Source organism: Procambarus clarkii, chromosome 5, assembly GCF_040958095.1.
Source record: "Procambarus clarkii isolate CNS0578487 chromosome 5, FALCON_Pclarkii_2.0, whole genome shotgun sequence".
Classification (NCBI taxonomy): Eukaryota; Metazoa; Arthropoda; class Malacostraca; order Decapoda; family Cambaridae; genus Procambarus; species Procambarus clarkii.
Window position 1 is genome coordinate 614,579 of NC_091154.1, and position 24,283 is coordinate 638,861.

Below are 24,283 nucleotides of genomic sequence, written 5' to 3' on the forward strand. Positions count from 1 at the left end.
CACAAATTTATGTTGAAACGTTATTAATTAAGCCATAATTGGTAATTAGTCATTAAACTAGCACAGTTTAAAGAGCGCTCCACAGGCTGTTGGGTCCATCACAACAACCCTTCACTCGTTGACAGGTCTTTACATCCCTCCAGGGGTTGGTAGGCCTAAACAACCCTCTGGAGGGTGGCAAGTCTAAATAATCCTTCAGAGGCAGTAGGCCTAAACAACCCTTCAGAGGTTGGTAGGCCTAAACAACCCTTCAGAGGTACCCCCTCTGAAGACCGATATCACACCGAACCCATCCCCAGAGGCCCACATCAAAAGGATATCATCAGCGGCATATGCTAGACTGGCCAACATAAGACTGCCTTTAGAAACTTGTGTAAGGAATCGTTCAGGACCCTGTATACCACTTATGTCAGACCAATCCTGGAATATGCAGCTCCAGCCTGGAGTCCATACCTAGTTAAACACAAGACAAAGTTAGACAAGATTCAGAGGTATGCCACCAGACTGGTCCCGGAACTGAGAGGAATGAGGTTCGAGGAAAGGCTAAGGGAGCTGAAACTTACAACCCTGGAAAACAGAAGAGTAAGGGGAGACATGATAACCACCTACAAAGTTCTCAGGGGAATTGACAGGGTGGACAAAGACAAACTCTTCAGCACGGATGGAACACGAACAAGGGGACACAGGTGGAAACTTAGTACCCAGATGAGCCACAGAGACGTTAGAATTATTTTTTTCAGTGTGGGAGTAGTTAACAAATGGAATGCATTAAGTAGTGTTTTGGTGGAGGCTGACTCCATACACAGTTTATAATGTAGATATGATAGAGCCCTATAGGCTCAGGAACCTGTACACCAGTTGATTGACAGGTGAGAGGCAAGACCAAAGAGCCAGAGCTCAACCCCCGCAAGCACAACTAGGTGAGTAGAGGTTGGTAGGCCTGAACAATCCTCCAGCAGTTGGTAAGTCTATATAATCCTTCAGAGGCAGTAGGCCTAAACAACCTTACAGAGGTAGACAGGCATAAACAGCCCTACAGAGGTGGAAAGGCTTAAACAACCCTCCAGAGGTTGATAAGCCTTACTAACCATGCTGTATATACAGAGTATACCCGTGTATGAAGCGTACATTTTATTCTAATCGGTAAGGACACGTATACCTGATTCACTCAAACTTGTTATGCTATTTAAAGGTCTATACATAATTGTTTTCCTATTGCTTCTGACAGTTAATTAGAATTCATAAAATTATACTAAACTGTAACGTCAAACACAAACAGAGATTTGACCTTACTAAATTATGTTAATCTAAAATTGAATTGTATATTTGATACATCTTTATTCTGAAGTACGCAGTAATTTACATAAAACCTGCAAACTAATAAAGGTTTACAATTGATGTTCGATTCAGCAAAAATTTTGAGTGAAAAACATTAAAATAAACCATTGTTGCTAACTAGTCACTGAACTATCGTTGCTAAAAGAGCGCTCAATAGGTTTTGGGTAATTATAGCAACCTTCCAGAGTTTGATAGGCCTAACCAACCCTTCTGATATTGATAGGCCCTGGCACTCTTTCAGAGGTTGATAAGCCTATTCAACCCTCCAGAGTCTGATAAGCCTATATAACCCTCCAAAGATTGATACGCCTGGCCAACTGATATAGGTCTACACAACCCTTTGTAGGTTGATTGGCCTATACAACCCTCCAGAGGTTGATAGACCTTAATAACCCTTTACATGTTGAGAGGCCTTAATAACCCTCTAGAAGTTGATAGGCCTTTATAAGCCTCCAGAGGATGATAGACCTTTATTTGCCATCCAGAGGTTGATAGGTCTTAATAACCCTTCATAGGTTGATTGGTCCTATTAAGCCTCCAGAGGATGATAGGTCTTAATAATCCTCCACAGGTTGATAAGCCTTACTAACCATGTTCTATATACTGAGTATACCTGTGTGTAAAGTGAACATTATATATTCCAATCGGGAAGGAAAGGTATACCTTGTGCATTCACTTGTTATGCTATTTACCAGTTTACATGCAACAGTTTACCTCTTGCTTCAAACAGTTAATTAGGCATATATGTTAAATAGTCACTTAACTATCGTAGCTTTAAGTTCGTTCCATAAGGTTGTTAGGTCATTAGCAACCTTACAGATGTTGATAGGCCTACACAAGGGTCTATAGGCCTACCGAGAGTCCCGGTAGTACAGTAGGCCTCGTTCTCGACACACAATCGAGAATTCCGGGCGGGACAGAAATGGTTGGGCACATCTATCACCTAATGCATCTGTTCACTTAGCAGTTAGTAGGTACTCAGGAAGTAGTCAGCTTATTATGGGGGGGAGGGAGGGGTTCCTAGATATAAGCCTAACGTGAATGAATACACGCTGGCTGCCTGTCCCCCGATACAGGGGATTATATTATAATTATTATAACAGTGTAAATATCAGAGCCTGAACCTTAAGAGATCCATAAATCATATCAACTTTTATAAACAAACTTGTTTAACTATTTCTCCATTAACTACTGAACCAGACAACGGCCATCTTAGTACAACAAATATAATGAAAACATTGTAACAATACTAACATTAAACACAGAGAGTGTTTAACATTAAACATTTTAAAGAGTAACATTAAACACAATAACTTGATGTATCAGATGAACAACTCCACAAGAGCCTGATGGTGTGATGGTACAGTGGACTAGAGCGCGTCTGGGAACACCCAGCCCACAGGTTCGAACCCTCGTCAAGGCCCTGGTGGAGTTGTTCATACTAACAGTAATATTAATATATGCAATAATTACCGACATCGGGGACAGGAAGCCTGTGTACATTGCCATGTATGGCTTCCCCCACACCCTCCCCCAATGATGCAACCCACAACAGCTCCCTAAGTCAATGTCAGTGAGAACAATAACATTATAAGGTGAATGAAAGACCCAATTTATGTTTCAGTGAATTAAAAACCACTTTAATACACTTTTGAAAACATTGAAACATAAATTGGGTCTTTCACCTTTCCTCAAGCACAACACCACTGTAGTCAGTCTCTTAAAAACATTAGAAATAACAATATCACTAATGTCTATCTAAACAACCCTTCAGAGGTTGACAGGCATAAACAACCCTACAGAGGTTGACAGGCATAAACAACCCTTCAGAGGTTGACAGGCATAAACAACCCTACAGAGGTTGACAGGCATAAACAGCACTACAGAGGTTGACAGGCATAAACAACCCTACAGAGGTTGACAGGCATAAACAGCACTACAGAGGTTGACAGGCATTAACAACCCTACACAGGTTGACAGGCATAAACAGCACTACAGAGGTTGACAGGCATTAACAACCCTACACTGGTTGACGGGCATAAACAGCACTACAGAGGTTGACAGGCATTAACAACCCTACACAGGTTGACGGGCATAAACAGCACTACAGAGGTTGACAGGCATTAACAACCCTACACAGGTTGACAGGCATAAACAGCACTACAGAGGTTGACAGGCATTAACAACCCTACACTGGTTGACGGGCATAAACAGCACTACAGAGGTTGACAGGCATTAACAACCCTACACAGGTTGACGGGCATAAACAGCACTACAGAGGTTGACAGGCATTAACAACCCTACACAGGTTGACGGGCATAAACAACCCTACAGAGGTTGACAGGCATAAACAGCACTACAGAGGTTGACAGGCCTAAACAACCCTACAGAGGTTGACAGGCCTAAACAACCCTACAGAGGTTGACAGGCATAAACAACCCTTCAGAGGATGACAGACATAAACAGCCCTACAGAGGTTGATAGGCTTAAACAATCCTCTAAATTGATTAGTCTTACTTACCATGCTGTATATACAGAATATACCCGTGTATGAAGCGTGCGGTATATTCCAATCGTCAAGGACAGGAACACTCAAACTTGTTATGCTATTTAAAATTCTATATTATATAGTTTCCTATTCCTTCTGACAACTAATTAGAATAAAAAGAATTGTACTAAACTGTTACGTCAGACACTAATAAAAATTTTACCCTAATAATTGACATTAATACAAAATTGAATACTATTTTAGGCAAAAATGAAATAATTTTGAGGTACGCAGTAATTTATGTAATAGCTGTAAACCAGCTGATGTATACAATTATGATGTTTTTTTAAAATTTTGAGTAAAAACAATAAACCATTATCAGTAGTTGCTAATTAGTCACTAAACTATCGTAGCACAAAAGAGCGCTCAATAGGAAATTAGATAATTATGGCAACATTCCAGACCTTGCAAGGCTTAACTAACCCTTCCGAAACTAATAGGCTCCTGGCACTCTTTCAGAGGTTGATAGACCTTGTCAACCCTCCAGAGGTTGATAGACCTTGGCAACCCTCCAGAGGTTAATAGATCTTGTCAGCCCTCCAGAGGTTGATAGACCTTGTCAACCCTCCAGAGGTTAATAGATCTTGCCCACCCTCCAGAGGTTGATTGACCTTGGCAACCCTCCAGAGGTTGATAGACCTTGTCAACCCTCCAGAGGTCGATAGACTTTGGCAACCCTCCAGAGGTTGATAGACCTTGTCAACCCTCCAGAGGTCGATAGACCTTGGCAACCCTCCAGAGGTTGATTGACCTTGGCAACCCTACAGAGGTTGATAGATCTTGGCAACCCTCCAGAACTTTGTAACACCGTAAAGGTGTTTTGTATTTAATATATACATAATACAGGAGTCACAGACGAGATTTCAAGAGGCACCAGGTTGACGGCCCCTAGTCATTATGAAATTCTCACCTCTACCTGTTAATGACCACCAAGTGACCAAGGTCAGGTCGCGGGAAGTTGACCTGCTCTCTGCTAATCCCATAATTGCAGGCGGCTAGCCGTGGGGGGGGGGGTTGACTGTCAAACATGCCGCCAATTTAAGGTGTGGCTTGGTAGAGTGCCTGGGGCTATCTACTTGTGGGCGGAGTTAGCTAGTTGGTCCCCAATAATTACCCCGGGTACTGTACACTAGACAGAAGACAGGAGAACAGCCAGCAGAGCAGAACCGAGAGGCTGTCAGCCGGACGGGGCGGGACAGTCTCTGTCAACTACAGTCCCCCCCCCCCCTCTCCCTCACTATCCAGCTATAGGCAGACACTTGGTGAGTTGAACATGAAAGGTGACGTAGTCGTGTTTACTAGTGTTGTGTGACTATCAGGGGACAGACGGCTGTAATGGTCTCGAATTCTGGTGTAGTGACTCACTTGGTACAGTAATAATGAACCTTCAGTTCGATTGCTGGAATTCTGATATTTATCATGCTAAATAAATAATTGATTCACTTACTTTTAATTGACTTTACTTGTGTTCCAGAGTTCGTGGAATTTTGGATATATGCCAACAAGAGGGCAGAGTACTAAAAGAATCTTGCCTGGAACATGACTCCAGTTAAATCCTCTGAGTATACAGAGGTATACACGGTATACCCGTGTATGAAGCATACAGTATATTCTAATTGGAAAGAACAGGTATACCTGATACACTCAAACTTGTTATGCTATTTAAAAGTCTATATATAATAATTTTCAATTAATTCTTATAGTTAATTATAATTAATTAAAATGTACTAAACGTCAAACACTAACAAAGATTTAATCTAACTAAATGATGTTAATCTTAAATTAAATTATATATTAATTGCAAATATTTTTCATTTTAAGTACGCAGTAATTTACATAATAGTTGCAAACTATATGAATATTACACATCAAATTTCGTTTTCTAAAATTTTTTAATATAAACGATAAAACATTCGTTTTATCGTTTAAAACTTCCAGAGTTTGATAGGCCTAACCAACTATTCTGATACTGATAGACCATGGCACCCTTTCTGATGTTAATAAGCTTATTCAACCCTCCAGAGTCTTATAAGCCTATATCCCCCTCCATAGAGTGATAGCCTGGACAACCCTATATAGGTTAATAGGCCTATACAACCCTCCAAAGGTTGATAGGCTTTAAACCCCAACACCAAACCAATGAATATATAATCTAAACATTAAACCTCATTATAAGTATACATACATAGAAGTATACAATGAATGGTGTATGCCTCTTCTGGCTGTGTACATATACAGGGTTTAGGCTTGGAATATGTTATGGGCTGCTGGTTGGTCAAGACGCTGTTATGGTGGCCTTAAAAACTCTCCAGGGGTTGATAGGCCTTGATAACCCTCTAGACGTTGATAGGCCTTAATAACCCTCCAGAGGATGATTGGCCTTAATAACCCTCCAGAGGTTGATTGGCCTTAATAACCCTTCAAAGGTTGATAACCCTTACAACCCTCCAGAGGTTGATAGACCTTAATAACGCTAAAGAGGTTGATAGGCCTTAATTACCATCCAGAGGTTAATAGGCCTTAATAACCCTGCAAAGATTGATAGGCCTTAGTAACACTCCAGAGGATGATAGGCCTTAATTACCATCCTGAGGTTGATAGGCCTTAATAACCCTCTAGAGGTTGATAGGTCTTAATAACCCTTTAGTGGTTGATAGGCCTTAATAACCCTCCAGAGGATGACAGGCCTTAATTGCCATCCAGAGGTTGATAGGCCTTAATAACACTACAGAGATTGATAGACCTTAACAACCCTCCAGAGGTTAATAGGCCTTAATAACCCTCCAGAGGTTAATAGGCCTTAATAACCCTCCTGAAGTTGATAGTCCTAAACTACCCCTCCAAGGTTAATAAGCCTTACTAACCATGTTGTATATACTGAGTATACCTGTGTGTAAAGTGAACATTATATATTCCAATCGGCAAGGAAAGGTATACCTTGTACATTCACTTGTTATGCTATTTAACAGTTTACATGCAACAGTTTACCTCTTGCTTCAAACAGTTAATTAGGCATATATGTTAAATAGTCACTTAACTATCGTAGCTTTAAGTGCGTTCCATAGGTTGTTAGGTCATTAGCACCCTTACAGATGTTGATAGGCCTACACAAGGGTCTATAGGCCTACCGAGAGTCCCGGTAGTACAGTAGGCCTCGTTCTCGACGCACAATCGAGAATTCCGGCCGGGACAGAAATGGTTGGGCACATTTCCTATTACCTAATGCATCTGTTCACCCAGCGGTGAGTAGGTACTCAGGAAGTAGTCAGCTTGTTATGAGGGGGAGGGGTTCCTAGATATAAGCCTAACGTGAATGAATACACGCTGGCTACCTGTCCCTTGACACAGGGGGATTATATTATACTTATTATAACAGTGTAAATATCAGAGCCTGAACCTTAAGAGATCCATAAATCATATCAACTTTTATAAACAAACTTGTTTAACTATTTCTCCATTAACTACTGAACCAGACAACGGCCATCTTAGTACAACAAATATAATGAAAACATTGTAACAATACTAACACCGCACCAATGACCATCTATAAGAATATATAAGAACCGTCTATAATAAAACGATCATTGGGGCGGTGGTCTCGGTACTGTGTACGTTTAAGGGTGATCCTGGACGGCATGGGTTCGAATCCTGGAGAGGAGATGATCATGAACTGTGAACTCTCTTTCTCGTGTCCGAAAGGCCAGGACGTGTTACTGGCTAAGCTACAATGTGCATTAAACCCTCAAAATCTGGACATATACATCCCATTTTATATATATACGTATATTTTTAAAAGCATCCAGCATTACTGCGAAGAGGTTGGTGGAGAAGCAGGGATCCGGATGAAGGAGGCCACCAGGGTGAACACTCCGGACTGTGGATCCGGAAAACTCTGCCATTTGATAGTTTTACAACTCGACCCATTCTTCCTTCAGCGGCCATTCCTGGGGAGACCTCACCAGGTGCCCCAAGGCAGCACCCGCAGGCATATTACTCCGCTGGGATAAGCTGAAATATTTATGTCACCTCCATGTTGAATATGGGGAGCAAGCACACCCACTTACGTCCCTCCATGTCAGGTATGACAAGGCTCCCCTCCCCCCTCATCATATCTGTGGGGAGGGGAGGACCTTTGACTAGCCGCTGGCTTCGTGTCCTCGTCGAGGCTACTACAGGGTTAGTGGCCCCTGGGCAGATAACCTTGTGGCAGCGATGCCTCTCCTTCCAGGGGTCTGTCACCTTCCTGCCTCGCCTCCTTCACCGCCATAACACCCAAACTTGTAAATAATCACAGTCTTAAGACGTAAATAAAACAATCCTATAATGTTATTATGTATTTTAAATTCTTCATTAGATACAATCGTGTCCCCAGAACTCTGATCCCCCGTTTTCTTTACCATAACGTATTTCTCGTAAAAATATAATTAAATTTTATTCATTTTCTCTGATTATTGCGTTAATCTAGAATATATTTGATATTTTGTCAATGATTCGTTTTTGGTTGATGTAGTGTGTTCTAAAAATGATGATAATTATAGTTAAGTGATTGCAAAGCAAACCGTTAAAAAGGACTTTATACTCAATAGGACATTAAAGGGGAAGTAGCCAGCCTCTAAACCAAGCATGATGGAGGGTGATAGTGTTGCTTAATGGTATTGGAATCTTTTCTAAAACATATAATGATCCAGTGTTACTTAAGAAGGGTCAGAATACACTGCACAAACGCTCCAAAAGGGAAAACAAATGACAATCACTCGCCAAATTCTAATGTCAACACCAACTTTCGATTCCATTCTGAATTCTTATAACTTTTCCAGCCATATTACTTTTGTTTTTGTGTATTTACAAACAATAAATCCTCGTTGAATCAGAAATAGCAAACTCTCTGCTACTGTATTTAGTTAAAATAATTAATTTTACGCAACATCATTATGCATTAATTTCTTTATTTTTACATTTGGTCAAATATAGAGAAACAGGAGTTGAGGTGAACATTAAAGTTTTTTTTATCATTTATTCGTCGTTTGGCTTTAATTGTATTTCAGCGTTAATTTACATAATAATAATAATTCAAGATCCTGAGCGCCAGAAGGAGACGTCAACGCCCCTGACGGCTCAATATCCTGAGGAAGAGAAAGAGAATAAAGATTAGATGTTATGAACTTCAAAATCAAACAATTTTGATACAGTATATAGAAAATCTGGACAAATATGAAATATGAGTAACTGTGCAGATACTGAGTTACAATAACGTGGCTGAAGTATGTTGACCAGACCACACACTAGAAGGTGAAGGGACGACGACGTTTCGGTCCGTCCTGGACCATTCTCTTGGCAATCGACTTGAGAATGGTCCAGGACGGACCGAAATGTCGTCGTCCCTTCACCTTCTAGTGTGGTCTGGTCAACATAAGTAACAGTGTACAGGTTTTTGTAATATATAAAACATGAAGAAAGCTCATATTTTATATATATATATATATATATATATATATATATATATATATATATATATATATATATATATATATATATATATATATATAAAACTACATAGATCAAATATCAACCACAATATATAGCAATAATAAAAGGTTTATCAAGCCACAAATCCAACATTAAAACTATTCAATAATAGAACATTATATGATAATAAATTAATATGAATACTTCTGTTTTTCTAGTTTGAAACTAATAATATATATTGGTGATGAAATACTGAGAGCAACAAAGAAATATTTACAAGATATATGGATAAACTAATCATTATATATAGTTTTTAATAGTCTTATTGTCTATTAATGATTTAATAGACAATTACTATTAATTAATGATAATAATAGTCTATTAATATGTTTATAACTTAGAGAAGAAGCAGTAGTGTGTTACCCAACTAAACATACAGTTATAACTTAGAGAAGAAGCAATAGTGTGTTACCCAACTAAACATACAGTTATAACTTAGAGAAGAAGCAATAGTGTGTTACCCAACTAAACATACAGTTATAACTTAGAGAAGAAGCAATAGTGTGTTACCCAACTAAACATACAGTTATAACTTAGAGAAGAAGCAATAGTGTGTTACCCAACTAAACATACAGTTATAACTTAGAGAAGAAGCAATAGTGTGTTACCCAACTAAACATACAGTTATAACTTAGAGAAGAAGCAATAGTGTGTTACCCAACTAAACATACAGTTATAACTTAGAGAAGAAGCAATAGTGTGTTACCCAACTAAACATACAGTTATAACTTAGAGAAGAAGCAATAGTGTGTTACCCAACTAAACATACAGTTATAACTTAGAGAAGAAGCAATAGTGTGTTACCCAACTAAACATACACTTCACATATGTTTATAAAACAAAAACATGAATGAAAATATAAAAATATATAGGAAAAATTATAAACATAAAAGCCCTCAATTAATTTCCTTAATGTACCAACATCCAGCAGCAGGAACAGTTACCTGAACATGACATTTAAGTAGCAGTATTGAAGGAAGAGTTTTAAATAACAGACACAATACAAATATAGTAAAAATACCAATTACAAAAACAATTCCCAGCACCGCATTTCCCAACTTGAAGCGTTCACAGAAAAGAGTCACAACCGCCCAAAACCCATCAGCTGACCAAGATGGCGGCGCCAGCAGCCAATATGTTCCTCCTTATCTCTCATTTGCCTGGCGTGTTCCCGCTAGCCAGGAAGTGAGAGTCTTCGCCGTTGCCTCCAATATCACCCTCAGCGCAGGCAGGATCGCCCAGGTTGAAGCAGAAGCTGCGGCACTGCCTGTCCGGGTTAGTGGAGCAGTAGGAACGAATGGCGCGCCGTGATACCCTCAAACCACGGAAGTCTATGGCCGCGGCACTTGCCTTGGCCAATTGCTCCAGCTCATGTTCCAGGTATGACTGTCCGCTGTTTTATGGGTTGCAGTGAGTGCTTTAAGGATGCTTGAATTAAGGGTGGTAGATACAATGGGGTACAAACTATCATTAAAAAACATTTAATTGCGTGTTGTCTTCCTGCTTCAACCTGTTACAGGTAGGACTATACCTATTCACAACACGTTTTACACACACATAAAACTAACAAAACACATGTATAATATATGGATTAAGGGAAGGGAGGGAGAGGTCACAGTGGTATAAAAAAAATGAAGTATGGTTAAATCGTACACAAGACTGTTCAACAAAACCTGTTTTCCGATTTTCAAGACCGGATATATCGTTAGATTAGGATATATTAGCTTAGGTTAGGCTCGGTTGAGTTACGTAATGTTAGGTTAGGTTAGGCTTGGTTGAGTTACATAATGTTAGGTTAGGTTAGGCTCGGTTGAGTTACATAATGTTAGGTTAGGTTAGGCTCGGTTGAGTTACGTAATGTTAGGTTAGGTTAGGCTCGGTTGAGTTACATAATGTTAGGTTAGGTTAGGCTCGGTTGAGTTACGTAATGTTAGGTTAGGTTAGGCTCGGTTGAGTTACGTAATGTTAGGTTAGGCTTGGTTAAGTTACGCAATGTTAGGTTAGGTTAGGCTCGGTTGAGTTACGCAATGTTAGGTTAGGTTAGGCTCGGTTGAGTTACGTAATGTTAGGTTAGGTTAGGCTCGGTTGAGTTACGTAATGTTAGGTTAGGTTAGGCTTGGTTAAGTTACGCAATGTTAGCTTAGGTTAGGCTTGGTTGAGTTACGTAATGTTAGCTTAGATTAGGCTCAACGGAGTTATGTAATATTAGATTAGATTAGGCATATTTTAAAATTTGCGTACTGCCTTGTTTACATGTGACTTGTATCTGTAAAAAGGGAACACAGTTTCAATTTCTTGCATACATTTTAGAGGGTGTTAAAAGCTCTTTTGAGATTCATGAAGGATGATTAATTTTTAATTCTCAACTAAGTTGAATTACTGGCAACAAATTATTACTAAACATACACTCAATATTAAATAAATTTTGTATTGTAAAGTCATTTGTCTTATTATTAACGCTAAAATTATAATAACAAATACTAATTAATTCTATGCTTTTGGAGATTTTGAAAACTGAATTATCACAAGGTTTTTGTAATATTTATGTCCAGTATTTATTGAATTTTGATATACATTGTGAATTTGATATGAATAATGGTAAATTTGTCCCAGATTTTCGTAGAGGAAGAAAACTATTTTGAAAATCAGTATAACTAAGTGATTAGGTCATGAACTAATATTTAAGATAATTGAGTCTGATTGATACAAAAAAACTGAAAGTAATAAACTAACATAAAACAGATGGGTTAGGATACTAAAGATTACGATACATAAGGATACTAGCTAAGGATTAGGATATATTTACATAAGGATATGACTGTTAAATCAAGTCATTAATTTACGTCCACACGTTTAGTAGAAACACTACCCAATATTAACCGTAATTATAATTCTTTTGAACACTGAAATAATTTAAGCATAACAAAATTGTTGATGAAGGAATCTTTGTATCAACTGCAGGCCAAAATATCCTGAAATTAAAGGAATTATTTAAATTATGTACAACAGCCTAATCTGCAAAGCAAGACTCAACAACAGTTTTGGAAATAAGATTGATGGCAGTTATGGTATGGTTTCTGGTCTTTTAACTATCATTGAAGTTTTAATTACTTAGTTTTTTAGATTTAGATTATTCTATTTTCATAGATAGTCATATTTTGGACAAATTTTAGTGTTTGAGATTGATTAGAGAATGAGAAAAGTATTCTATTGTTTCTGATGCCACAAACATTATTGCTACTGCTACCACTACTACTGCTACTACCACCATCGCCACTACTACTGCTACTACCACCATCACCACTACTATCACCATCACCACTACTACCACCATCACCACTACCACCACCACCAATCCCCACTACAATCACAAGCTCACCGTAAAAGCCCTTACAAACAGCCCCCAATCCCACTCTCCGAGACCTCATTGGGGTTCTCGCGACCTCTCCATCAGAGGAAAGACGGCATAGTCAGCCTCCTGTGGAGACCTCCTCCTCCTGCGGCGTCCGGGGGAGTTGAGGGAGTCCCAATAGTTCTTCTCGGCCATGGCGCCCACTAAATCCTTATAGTCGCAGCCATGGGAGAGCCCGGCGTTGATGTAGCATGTCCGCTTCCTGTGGGGCGGAGTTTTAGGTGTCGGGGGCTGGCCGTTTGGGAGCAAGCAAGAGCTGACTATTGTTTTTAGGGGGGTAGAAAGGGTCAGGGATTTTTTGTGGGAAGTTATGGCTGGGGATTTTTGCTTCCTTGGCTAGGAGTAGGAGGCTGGGATTTTTCTGGATGTAAGGAAATAAAGGCTGGGAATTTTTGCTGCCTTGGCTAGGAGGAAGAGGCTGGAAATTTTTCTAGACGTGAGCAAATAAGGGTTGGTAATTTTTGCATCCTTGGCAAGGAGCAAGAGGCTGGGGATTTTTTCTACAACACTGCATACAGATTCCAAAACACTTAATAATTTCTAAATTAATTCTACAAGCTAAGAGGTATAATAGCCTACTGGAGCTAATTTTGAAGCCAAGTAATATATTATAAAGTGTTGATAAACATGAAGACTTTACTTAGTGTTAAGCAATATATTAAGAACAGAGGCAGGTGGAGGAAGTCTGATGAGCTGAGAAAGGCTGCTCCTTCTACCTCCTGCTATGAGGCGTCTACTGGGCGAGAGTAGAATACGTTCAGACGTGAGAATAGAATACGTACAGACGTGAGAATAGAATACGTTCAGACGTGAGAGTAGAATACGTTCAGACGTGAGAGTAGAATACGTTCAGACAAACATTGAACGAAAATACGAAGCTATACACACATCTAGACACAGCTCTACACTACAAAGATACTAAAGAATCATACTCATCTATACAAGGATATACACACCGAGGATACATTTGGTGCCTATACATGTAGGACTGAGCTTCGTCTATACACAAAAATATATACACAGGCCAGGTGTGAGATAAGCTTAATGCAGCTGTAATGCAACAATACACAAGGTTAAGTTTTTCAGTATTCACTCTGAATAGTATTATTCAGAATACCTAGTATTCACTCTGAATGACTCCGACATAAAGGAAATTGACTTCGAGGCCCCAGCAGGAATGAGCGACCACAGTGTACTGACGTTTGAGTATCTGGTCGAAGAAGGGTCTAAAGAACTCCAGAAAGGGAACTGAAAGCAATAGGCTAGCATTCCGTAAGGGAAACTATGAGGAATTGAGAAATTTCCTAACGGATATAACATGGGAAACTGAGCTCAGGGCAAAGACGGCCCAAGACATGATGGAATACATCACACAGAAGTGCAAGGAGGCAGCAGAAAAGTTTATCCCGGCCCGAAAGGGAAATAATGAAATGCAGATGAGAAACCCATGGTTTAATCAGAGATGTAGGCTAGCTAAGCAACGAAGTAAAACAGCATGGAGAAACTATAGAGATAACAGGACACATGAGAGCAGAGAAGGTTACCAGAGAGCCAGGAATGAATATGTCAGGGTGAGAAGAGAGGCAGAAAGGCAATATGAAAACGACATAGCAAGCAAGGCTAAGACCCAAATTGCTGCACAGCCACATCAGGAGAAAGGCAACAGTGAAGGAACAGGTAATGAAACTGAGGATAGGGGCAGACAGATTCACTACAAATGACAAAGAAGTGTGCGAGGAACTCAATAGGAAATTCCAGGAAGTCTTCACATTAGAGCAAGGAGAAGTTCCAGAGATAAGAGAAGGAATAATTAACCAGGCACCACTAGAGGAATTTGAGATTACCAGTGGAGATGTAAGGAAGCTTTTGCTAGAGTTGGATGTGACAAAGGCTATAGGTCCACATGGAATATCGCCATGGATACACTCTCCATGGTGTATAACAACTGGTAACAGGTGAACTGACAAAAATTTGGAAGACGGCTAACGTAGTATCGATATACAAGAAAGGGGATAGACAGGAGGCACTGAACTACAGGCCAGTGTCCCTAACCTGCATACCATGCAAGCTGATGGAGAAGATTGTGGGAAGAAAGCTAGTGGAGCACCTGGAGCGAAGGAACTTTGTGAGACAACACCAACATGGTTTCAGAGATGGCAGGTCCTGCCTCACAGGGTTAATTGAATTCTACGATCAGGCAAGAAAGAGAGGGGTGGGCAGACTGCATATTTTTAGATTGCCAGAAAGCCTTTGACACAGTACCACACCAGAGAATAGTGCGAAAGCTGGAGATGCAGGCTGGAGTGAAAGGGAAGGTACTCCATTGGATACAGGAGTACCTAAGCAACAAGAGACAGCGAGTCAGTGTGAGGGGTGAGGTCTCAGATTGGCGAGAAGTCACCAGTGGAGTCCCGCAGGGGTCAGTCCTTGGACCTATACTGTTTGTTATATATGTAAATGATCTCCCAGAGGGTATAGAATCGTTCCTCTCAATGTTTGCTGATGATGCAAAAATTATGAGGATTAAGACGGTGGAAGATAGTATGAGGTTACAAGATGACCTAGAATGGTCCAACAAATGGCTATTAAGGTTCAACCCGAGTAAATGTATAGTAATGAAACTAGGCAGTGGAAACAGGAGGCCAGACACAGGATACAGAATGGGAGATGAAGTCCTTCATGAAACGGACAGAGAGAAAGATCTAGGAGTTGATATCACACCAAACCTGTCTCCTGAAGCCCACATAAAAAGAATAACGTCTGCGGCATATGCGAGGCTGGCTAACATCAGAACAGCGTTCAGGAACCTGTGTAAGGAATCATTCAGAATCTTGTACACCACATATGTAAGACCAATCCTGGAGTATGCGGCCCCAGCATGGAGCCCGTACCTTGTCAAGCACAAAGCGAAGCTAGAAAAAGTCCAAAGGTATGCCACTAGGCTAGTCCCAGAAATAAGAGGCATGAGTTACGAGGAAAGGCTGTGAGAAATGCACCTCACGACACTGAAAGACAGAAGAGTAAGGGGAGGCATGATCACGACCTACAAAATTCTCAGAGGAATTGACAGGGTAGATAAAGATAAACAGTTTAACAGTGATGGTACGCTAACAAGGGGACACAGGTGGAGACTGAGTACCCACATGAGCCACAGAGACGTTAGAAGGAACTTTTTCAGTGTGGGAGTAGTTAACAGGTGGAATGCATTAGGCAGTGATGTGGTGGAGGCTGACTCCATACACAGTTTTAAATGTAGATATGATAGAGCCCAATAGGCTCAGGAATCTGTACACCAGTTGATTGACAGTTGAGAGGCGGGACCAAAGAGCCAAAGCTCAACCCCCGCAAGCACAAATAGGTGAGTACAAATAGGTGAGTACACAGAAAGGCGGGGTCCAAGAGCTAATGCTCGGTCCTGCAGGCACAAATAGGTTAGTAAACAAAAAAAATAGATGAATTCACATAAAGTCTAACACTCAGGTTACACTCACTCATCAATACAACACCTACACTACACTAATACATCATACACTAGTGATGTTACACTCACTCATCAATACAACACCTACACTACACTAATACATCATACACTAATGATGTTACACTCACTCATCAATACAACACCTACACTACACTAATACATCATACACTAGTGATGTTACACTCACTCATCAATACAACACCTACACTACACTAATACATCATACACTAGTGATGTTACACTCACTCATCAATACAACACCTACAGCGCCTACACTACACTAATACATCATACACTAGTGATGTTACACTCACTCATCAATACAACACCTACACTACACCAATACATCATACACTAGTGATGTTACACTCACTCATCAATACAACACCTACAGCGCCTACACTACACTAATACATCATACACTAGTGATGTTACACTCACTCATCAATACAACACCTACAGCGCCTACAATACACCAATACATCATACACTAGGGATGTTACACTCACTCATCAATACAACACCTACACTACACCAATACATCATACACTAGTGATGTTACACTCACTCATCAATACAACACCTACACTACACTAATACATCATACACTAGTGATGTTACACTCACTCATCAATACAACACCTACACTACACTAATACATCATACACTAGTGATGTTACACTCACTCATCAATACAACACCTACACTACACTAATACATCATACACTAGTGATGTTACACTCACTCATCAATACAACACCTACAGCGCCTACACTACACTAATACATCATACACTAGGGATGTTACACTCACTCATCAATACAACGCCTACACTACACCAATACATCATACACTAGGGATGTTACACTCACTCATCAATACAACGCCTACACTACACCAATACATCATACACTAGGGATGTTACACTCACTCATCAGTACAACACCTACACTACACCAATACATCATACACTAGGGATGTTACACTCACTCATCAATACAACACCTACACTACACTAATACATCATACACTAGTGATGTTACACTCACTCATCAATACAACACCTACACTACACTAATACATCATACACTAGTGATGTTACACTCACTCATCAATACAACACCTACAGCGCCTACACTACACTAATACATCATACACTAGGGATGTTACACTCACTCATCAATACAACGCCTACACTACACCAATACATCATACACTAGGGATGTTACACTCACTCATCAATACAACGCCTACACTACACCAATACATCATACACTAGGGATGTTACACTCACTCATCAGTACAACACCTACACTACACCAATACATCATACACTAGTGATGTTACACTCACTCATCAGTACAACACCTACACTACACCAATACATCATACACTAGTGATGTTACACTCACTCATCAATACAACACCTACACTACACCAATACATCATACACTAGTGATCTACTCAACACAATATAATTTAAACAACAAAAAAATGTCCAAATGTTTACAAAAATGTTAATAAATTATACAACAAACATTTAATGTATCATACATTTATATTAAGTTTTATATTAACATTTAAACATTTGTATAAATTCCAATTTATACAAAGCTAATTTTATTCTGCAATACAGTAGGCTTTCATGCAGTGTATTGTATCATACAATATATACAATAGCATGTTGTTACTGCAGGTGACCTCGGGTTCGATCCCCGGACGAGAGAGAAATGCCTGGTCACGTTTCCTATCACCTGATGCATCTGTTCACCTAGTGGTAACTAGGTACCCCGCGGGAGTTAGTCAGCTGTTGTGGGTTGTGACTGTTGTGGGGGGGGGGGGGGAGGGGGAGGCGGCCACGATATAGGCCTAAAAAATATACATATACGCAGGCTTCCTGTCCCCGACAATAGGAATTATTTAAAATATATCACTAAGAAAAAGCCTATTGAAGGTTTTCTATTTTTTTTTGTGCCTTCAATTTTGTTTTCAATTTTGAATTTGAGGTTTTAGAATTATAAGCATATAATTCCCAGCGTCTATAATTACCGGTTAAATAAATATGTCGTGAATATAATTGTTATATATATATATATATATATATATATATATATATATATATATATATATATATATATATATATATATATATATATATATATATATATATATATATATATATATACATACATATATATATATATATATATATATATATATATATATATATATATATATATATATATATATATATATATATATATATATATATATATGCGGATCCACAGAGAAAACGTTCGTTCCGAAACGTTCACCTCATTTCATATTTCTCTGTGGATTTTCCGCATATGACATTATATAGCAACGTGGGTCGGTATATACGAGAAAGCCTCCATTTTATAAATGAATTTACCTATATTTACCTGAGGACCACTATCTCTCTAGTGGCCTCTACGAGGACAGGAAGCCAGCGCCTTGTCGAAGGTAATCCTACCTATATTTTAGTTGATTTGTAAAATTATCATATATGCTATATAATAATTATATATTATATACCTAGTCATTTATATTATTTAAGTATTATAGTATGATTCGTTCTGTCGGGGACATGAAGCCTGCGTTTATATGTGATTTTTATGCTAGCATTGAGGTCCTCCCCCCCCCCCCAAGGACGCAACCCCATAATAAGCTGACTAACTCCCGGGTACCTGATTACTGCCAGGTGGACAGAGGCATCAGGTGAATGGAAACGTGCCCAACTGTTTCTGTCCCATGCCGGGATCCCCCGATACTGCCTGACCGACAGACTAACGTTATCGGAAGACTTACATAAAAATTAAACAAATTACTGATTAATATCATTAGATAAAATCTAAAATCCTAGGAAAAAGGCAATTTTAAAATCTTCAAAACTTCCTCTAGATCAAAATCCCTCAAAATATATTTTCAAAATTCATGCAAAGTTCTGAAAATGCTTTATAAAGTTGATTTAAAAATTCAAAACTGACGGAAATTCCTGGAAGAATTTCTGAAATTATTTCAGGAATTTCCTGAAATTATTGTAGGAGAGTTTGTAAACACGTGTTGTTGTTGTTGTTGTTGTTGTTGTGGTCGCTTACTCACCGGATCCCAGGCAGGGCGTCAGGAATGGCCGCCTCCGCAGAGTTCAAATTTGAAACTAGTCGACGAATTAAGAGAAGTTCGCGCAGGCGCTCTGGCATGTCCCCTAGGTCACTGCAAGTGAGAGAGTGAGTGAGAGAGAGTGAGAGAGAGAGACAAGGGAAGGAAATTATCAGGAGAGAACGTCAAGCCATTACGACTATATAGCACTGGGAAGGGGTCAGGATAAGGATTTGGGATGGGACGGGGGGGAAAGGAATGGTGCCCAACCACTTGTGGACGGTTGGGGATTGGACACCGACCTGCTTGACGCGAGACCGTCGCTCTACCGTCCACCCCAAGTGGTTGGGGCCGAGACAGAAAGACACAGAATCTCCATAATCAATCAAGACTCAGTGAGTAACATTTTAACATATAAAGAATCCATTTGACTTCACTCCACTTATTAAACATTAAACAAATCAAATATCTTAATTATATTGACCTGATTAAATATTGATAACGACTGATAGTTAATGTAATCAGTTAAGAGAGAGTTCTCATCACACTAACGACATCATTTGGTAATTGGGTAATGAATTGGTACCAATTTGTCCTAATTATTTGTCTGCATAAATTAGTCTCTCTCACTTCTGAGTGTATACATGTATGTTTGGTGGATATGTATGTATAGTCATGTATATATGTTTTATGTATAGTCATGTATGTATAGTCATGTATATAGGTTTTATACCTGCTGTTAGTTTGTTTCTTATTGTGCTGTTGAAGATTATGGTTTAGGAGAAGGGTAAGTGTCTGTCTGTTTTAGGCTTATTCCGTCTGCTATGTTTTTAGTCTATCTTCTATCCCTGTCTTTAATCTATCATCTATCCCTGTCTTTAGTCTATCATCTATCCCTGTCTTTAGTCTATCATCTATCCCTGTCTTTAGTCTATCATCTATCTCTGTCTTAGTCTATCATCTATCCCTGTCTTTAGTCTATCATCTATCTCTGTCTTAGTCTATCATCTATCCCTGTCTTTAGTCTATCATCTATCCCTGTCTTAGTCTATCATCTATCCCTGTCTTAGTCTATCATCTATCCCTGTCTTTAGTCTATCATCTATCTCTGTCTTAGTCTATCATCTATCCCTGTCTTTAGTCTATCATCTATCCCTGTCTTTAGTCTATCATCTATCCCTGTCTTTAGTCTATCATCTATCCCTGTCTTTAGTCTATCATCTATCCCTGTCTTTAGTCTATCATCTATCTCTGTCTTAGTCTATCATCTATCCCTGTCTTTAGTCTATCATCTATCCCTGTCTTTAGTCTATCATCTATCCCTGTCTTTAGTCTATCATCTATCCCTGTCTTTAATCTATCATCTATCCCTGTCTTAGTCTATCATCTATCCCTGTCTTTAGTCTATCATCTATCCCTGTCTTTAATCTATCATCTATCCCTGTCTTAGTCTATCATCTATCCCTGTTTTTAGTCTATCATCTATCCCTGTCTTTAGTCTATCATCTATCCCTGTCTTAGTCTATCATCTATCCCTGTCTTTAGTCTATCATCTATCCCTGTCTTTAGTCTATCATCTATCCCTGTCTTTAATCTATCATCTATCCCTGTCTTAGTCTATCATCTATCCCTGTCTTTAGTCTATCATCTATCCCTGTCTTTAATCTATCATCTATCCCTGTCTTAGTCTATCATCTATCCCTGTTTTTAGTCTATCATCTATCCCTGTCTTTAGTCTATCATCTATCCCTGTCTTAGTCTATCATCTATCCCTGTCTTTAATCTATCATCTATCCCTGTCTTTAGTCTATCATCTATCCCTGTCTTAGTCTATCATCTATCCCTGTCTTTAGTCTATCATCTATCCCTGTCTTTAGTCTATCATCTATCCCTGTCTTTAGTCTATCATCTATCCCTGTCTTTAATCTATCATCTATCCCTGTCTTAGTCTATCATCTATCCCTGTCTTTAGTCTATCATCTATCCCTGTCTTTAGTCTATCATCTATCCCTGTCTTTAGTCTATCATCTATCCCTGTCTTTAGTCTATCATCTATCCCTGTCTTTAGTCTATCATCTATCCCTGTCTTTAATCTATCATCTATCCCTGTCTTTAATCTATCATCTATCCCTGTCTTAGTCTATCATCTATCCCTGTTTTTAGTCTATCATCTATCCCTGTCTTTAGTCTATCATCTATCCCTGTCTTTAGTCTATCATCTATCCCTGTCTTTAGTCTATCATCTATCCCTGTCTTTAGTCTATCATCTATCCCAGTCTTAGTCTATCATCTATCCCTGTCTTTAATCTATCATCTATCCCTGTCTTAGTCTATCATCTATCCCTGTCTTTAGTCTATCATCTATCCCTGTCTTTAGTCTATCATCTATCCCAGTCTTAGTCTATCATCTATCCCTGTCTTAGTCTATCATCTATCCCTGTCTTTAGTCTATCATCTATCCCTGTCTTAGTCTATCATCTATCCCTGTCTTTAATCTATCATCTATCCCTGTCTTAGTCTATCATCTATCCCTGTCAATAGTCAGGTAATTCAGACAGTAACCAATGCTATTAATTTTGATCAAATATATTTATTAAAATTTTTAATTTCTATTGGTATTATTGAAGTATTAGTTGTTCGTATTATCAGAATATTATTCATATTATCGTAAGTATATTAAAACAATTTTTAAGGAAAGAAACTCTCCGATATTACTTTGTTTTAGTTGATTGGTGAAAGTGGTTAAATTAACCAATGAGCTGCGTCCTTATATGTGACGTCATTTATCATTTGAAATTAACCAATGAACTGCGTCCTTATGTGTGACGTCATTTATTATTTGAAATTAATCAATGAGCTGCGTCCTTATATGTGACGTCATTTATCATTTGAAATTAACCAATGAACTGCGTCCTTATGTGTGACGTCATTTATTATTTGAAATTAATCAATGAGCTGCGTCCTTATATGTGACGTCATTTATCATTTGAAATTAACCAATGAACTGCGTCCTCATGTGTGACGTCATTTATCATTTGAAATTAACCAATGAACTGCGTCCTTATATGTGACGTCATTAATCAGTTGAAATCCATATCCAATCACACGCGACGATCAGTTGCCAATTATATAATAACTATATGATGACGTCACTAAGCCCATGCGATCCGCAGCCAATTACAATGAGTATTGCTGAAAGACGGGCATTAATTGGCTGATCCGCGACCAATCAGGAGGTCTGGAGTTATGCCTACGTCATACCCCGCGTGATACAGAAAGATACAGTAAGATACAGCCTGAGGAGTGTATCTTAGGAGGAGGAAGGCCTCAGAGGGCGACCTTAACTACTCCTCCCACTAACCAAGGTGTTGTCATAGTCACACACACTTAAATTGCCTCGTTACGTGGTCTTATGGGTCGTTCCAGGAGACGCTAACGCAATTTCTCCAACCAATCATCGGCCAGATATGACACTCTCTCCCTCCTTTATCAGCCAATCATAATGCCGCTAATACTCACATTATTATTATCTCTTAGTCTTATGTGTTTATTTTACTATATAAATCATTGATTTTAATTTGGATAAATTTGGATTCTGTTGAGGGAATTATTAATTATTTATAAATAAATAAATATAAATAAATAATTATTTATAAATCCAAAGGATTTAATTAATAGAAAACGAGGGAGAAGTGTTCAGGACTTAAGATGATATGTTAAGAAACATGTAAGGTACGCTAAACCTGTTGGGCAATGTAAGACTTGCGAGGAGAACTTGTCACATATGACACAAGGTGAGGGGGTATGGTAATTACCAGAAGAAAATGCTAAACCACAATGACTATATAGCACTTGGAAGGGGATATGAGACAGACTAATTACAAGAACAAATCCACAAGGGCCGTGAAGAGGATTCGAACCTGCGTCCGAGAGCATCCCAGACGCTGCCTTAATCGACTGAGCTACGACATGGTCAAAAGGAGTAGAAACCGAAGTTCTACTGAACTTGCTGGATCCTGCAGCCTCTCCGAGACACAACCAGACCAAGTGGACGAGCCTAAGGAACAGTTCGTGTTGGTGTTAGAGAAATTAAAGGAGATGGGGTACATACAGGCTGAATAGCCTGGCGTTAGCCAGACTGGCAGCCACCAACCACAGTCATTAAGCCAGTAGAACCCCCTTTGTCCCCCGACCACCCACAATAGGCTAGTAGGTCGTACCTGTCCTGGATAGGCTGGCCCAGGGAGGGGCCAGCGACCGCCGCCAGGACAAGGAAGGCGCTACACACGAGCCACCAGCAACACGCCATCCTCATCTGCAAGGTAAACAATATATATTACTCATCTACATTTATTTCCAATATTTACATAAAATATACATATATTCTCTTAACTCTAAAATGTTAAAAGAAATTATATATTAATTAAGAAATTGTATAAATCTCTCTGAAACGCTACATGCGTGTTTAGTGACTTTGAACGAATACATTATATATATATATATATATATATATATATATATATATATATATATATATATATATATATATATATATATATATATATATATATATATATATATATATCCTGGCAATTTGATAATTTTAAGCTTGGAACACAAGTGACCAAGAAAATTAAAGAGGGCAACACAGTAGGAGCAATTAGGTTACTTACCAGTGAAGACACAATCGCCCCTAGAAATACTGCTACTGCCGACTCACTGAGAGAGAAGCACCCTCCCAGAGTACCATGGGAACCCACTGCTCGGGACACAAATGTCCCAGACATGGGACCTCTATTCCTCCAAGCGTCAGAGGTATACAAAGCCATCATGTCATTTCCGCCAGGCTCGGCAGGGG

General features: G+C 39.1%; 1 pseudogene; it reads right to left on the bottom strand.

The window, feature by feature from the left end:
* Window positions 1-8,207: 8,207 nt before the first annotated feature.
* Window positions 8,208-24,283, bottom strand: part of LOC123764734 (uncharacterized) — a 28,439-nt pseudogene continuing 12,363 nt past the window's right edge.